The sequence below is a fragment of the Palaemon carinicauda genome, chromosome 43, assembly GCF_036898095.1.
Source record: "Palaemon carinicauda isolate YSFRI2023 chromosome 43, ASM3689809v2, whole genome shotgun sequence".
NCBI classification, from domain to species: Eukaryota; Metazoa; Arthropoda; class Malacostraca; order Decapoda; family Palaemonidae; genus Palaemon; species Palaemon carinicauda.
Window position 1 is genome coordinate 47,268,483 of NC_090767.1, and position 4,738 is coordinate 47,273,220.

The following is a 4,738-nucleotide window of genomic DNA, read 5'->3' on the forward strand; positions in this document are numbered from 1 at the left end:
TCTTGAAGCATTCTGCAAAGGCAAGGTTGCTGAGAGAAGTGTCGAAGGAAAGGTGCATGGTGGCTATGAAATGTACAAAGAAGAATTTATATTGAAGTAGAAAGATCGTTTTGTTGCTGAAAATGAGAAAGAGATTAAAAGATCATATGTGTGTGTGGGGGGTGGGGGGTGGGGGGGTTTGTGTGTGTTCCAACAAATTTTCAAGATAACAAGGAATCCACTCTTACGATTTTCCAATTAGCATTTTGAGTCTACATGTGTTTTCAGTCCTTTTTCACGTGATTCTTCGGGAGGATTATATTGATTGAACAATAGATTTAGAATTTATCATAAGGATATTCAATGTTATGTTCACAGATAACACCATAGTGATTATTAATGTTGAATAATGATATGGAAACATGTTATTATACAAAAAAACCGATATATATATATATATATATATATATATATATATATATATATATATATATATATATATGTATATATATTATATACATATTCATTTATATATATATATATATATATATATATATATATATATATATATATATATATATATATGTATATATATTATATACATATTCATTTATATATATATATATATATATATATATATATATATATATATATATATATATATATATATATATACATATATATATATATATATATATATATATATATATATATATATATGAATATATATATATACAGAGAGAGAGAGAGAGAGAGAGAGAGAGAGAGAGAGATGTATATATATATATATATATATATATATATATATATATATATATATATATATATATATATATATATATATATATATATTTACATACATACATACATACATATATATATATATATATATATATATATATATATATATATATATATATATATGCGTATATATATATATATATATATATATATATATATATATATATATATATATATATATATATATGTATGTATATATATATATATATATATATATATATATATATATATATATATATATATATGTATATATATATATATATATATATATATATATATATATATATATATATATATATATATATATATATACATAAACTTGAAAGTACTAATACTATAGTCCTCTGTGATTGCATGATCTGAAAATTTTAATTGTTATGAGATTCAAGAGACAAGATAAACCCCTTTCATCCCGTTTATTATCATAATCATCAATGGTAGGTAATATGAAAACTATGGCAGAAGACTGACTTCACTGACATAAAGCCAATCCGGAAAGACTTCAGATCATTTTGACTTAACTCTTTAGCCTTATTATATTTCCTTGACATTAGTATTAGAATTCATTCTCCTGTTTAGCAGTCCAGGAATTCTAGACACTATGGATAGGAGTATAGTGAAAAGATTGAATGAATGCGTTTATTCCAACACTACAAATCTCATCATAGGAAAGATATGATTTTTTTTTCTTTTTATAACAGAGCTTTGTGAATGGTGTTTAATGACTTAGCGTGTGTGTGATATGTTAAAACGTTCAATGTTAGTCTTTTAGACAGTAATTACAATTTCCACCTGTTGTGGTTTTCTTTGATTACCTGTGATCAAATTGCCAAAGAATTAATAAAGCTTTTTTTTTACCTAATTTTCTCTTTGCGGTTACGAAGTAGAATGATGTGGGAGGTTGTGGAGGTAGGGGAACTAATTGCCTGTTAATGAACAGGTGTACAGACAAGTGTGCATCGTCTACGGCAACCATCAATGCTGGCGTCTGTCAGTTGAGTGACAGATCTTGCGTAGATAGATAGGGTCAGCATCGGGTGAGTATATTTGGCTTTATCTTTAGGCGACATCGAATTGTTAAAGCAAGAGCTCGTGTGGTGCGAAGAATAGAAATAGTCATATTTTCAATATGCATAATATCTTTTATATTTACCAGTTGACTTTCCTCTTATGCTTAAAAACTCATCACATGATGAATGTAAATATATCATGGGATGAGTTTTTAAAATATCCCTTGTTCCTTGAATTATTGGTTGTCTTTATTGGTATTTTTCTATGTCTCAGCGAATCAGAGTTTATTGCTTAACCCAGCTATTTTCCAATACTCAGGCGCCACTCAAGGATAATGCTGACAAGGTGTCCACCTCGAACGTCTAACTAGTATGTTCTTAAAAACAAGGTCAAAATCTAAGGTCATCTTTTGTTTTCTGAATTTCTCATTGTTTGTGAATACTTCTACAGTGTTGTTAGATGGGAATTTTATAGCTGAAACGTGATATTCATATTTACTAAATCATAACTGCTATTACAGTTTTTGAAATGACTGTGTCTCACATATCTGTTTTTACACACATTCCGATCATTTACTTTATTCCTTGACAAAAACTGAAAGAGTCTACGGCAACTTGTTTGACTTTTTTCAAATTTGTAATATTACTTATTTGTTCTCGCGAGTTAAAAGAAACGAACAAACCTACGTAAGAATTCAAATTCTCTTCTTTCTATCATGTTGCCAAATAGAAACTAATAACAATTAATTCTCTACTTGCCATGCTTTTTCAAAAACACAATTGTAGAGTGGAAAAACAAAGGTTTAATTCTGATTTTAAAGTCAAAAGAAATCACATTACTGCTAAAATCTTGAATTTCTTTTCAATACGAGAAGAAAAAACCTCTTATACAAGATGCGCTCACCAATCACAAGGATTTACTAAGGAAGTTTCACACTCACCATCACTCCATTCATTTTCATTTCAACTCAAAGCGACCGGACTTTTAATTTTGAAGTACATTCATGCTCCTTGTTAACTCCTTTGACGTTACTTTTCCAAAACAATTTGTTAATAATGCTCAGTGTCGTAACTCCGATTGCAATAGTAAAACAAATGACTTATGAAACACTGTAACAAAAAGAAACTAAATGAGAGATTTTAATTTGCCTAACTGACAACTTACTAATTACTCAACACCTGTGGGCAACTGAAATTACTTCGGCTATTACGTTAACAAATTCATCTTTCTTAATCAGGATAATCTCAACAGTTTAACAATTTCTTTTAAACACCTCATAAAGGTAGATATTTATTTCTAATTGAGTACGATGTTGTGTTGATATTTATCCATATTGACTCATTAGGGGTAATTTGAATGAATTACTATCCATTGTGTCACGTGGTGGACCGGGAAATCGGGGAAAACTCGCTGGTAAGAGACTGAGGTCTCGCTAGGTAAATCTTGAATTGCAGACTAGCAGTTAGGTTCCGACTTCTTCTAAGGCTTCTCGTGGCATTGTTGAAAGCGACCTGGCCTTCCATTAGAAGGGGCTAGGGTTCGATCTCAAGTATGAGGTAGAAATCTCTATATATATACATATATATATATATATATATATATATATATATATATATATATATATATATATATATATATTTATATAAATATATATATATATATATATATATATATATATATATATATGCACTAACACACACACACACATATATATATATATATATATATATATATATATATATATATATATATATATATCACAAGAAAACGTGATTTTAATCAATGTAAATATCATCCACGAAAGGCATTTAATACCAAATTCTATGTTGGAAATATATATCCATTTGGAATTCATTTTATGGTAACAGCTTCTGGCCGAGTGGAAATTCGAACCCCCACCTGTGGGCCGGAAACCATGCCAGCATGACTCTACCGACTGAGCTATCAAGATAGCTCAGTCGGTAGAGTCGTGCTGGCATGGTTTCCGGCCCACAGGTGGGGGTTCGAATCTCTACCTGGCCAGAAGCTGTTACCATAAAATGAATTCCAAGTGGTTATATATTCCCAAGATAGAATTCGGTATTAAATGCCTTTCGTGGGTGATATATATATATATATATATATATATATATATATATATATATATATATATATATATATATATATATATATATATATATATATATATATTTATATATATGTGTGTATATACATATATATATATATATATATATATATATATATATATATATATATATTTATATATATATATATATATATATATATATATACATAAACATTCATATGATTCGAAATATATATATGTATATATATAATATATATAATATACTTATATATATATATATATATATATATATATATATATATATATATATATATATATATATATATATGTACATATATATGTATATAAGTATATACATATATATACATATACATATACATATACATATACATATATATATATATATATATATATATATATATATATATAAATATATATATATAAATATATATATATATATATATATATATATATATATAAATATGTATATGTATATATATATATATATATATATATATATATATATATATATTTATATATATATATATATATATATATATATATATATATATATATATATGTATATATATATATATGTATATATATGTATATACTTATATACATATATATGTACATATATATATATATATATATATATATATATATATATATATATATATATATATATATATATATATATATATATATAATGATCTAGGAGAAGGTCATATACGTGGAAGTTGGGAGTGGGTGGGTCCTTACATAGCATCATTATTCAATTTCAAATTGATAGTTCGTACAGAGTTTTGATGGGCACCCCATTGAGTATAAAATTGTGATATTTGGTGTTTTTCAGGGTAG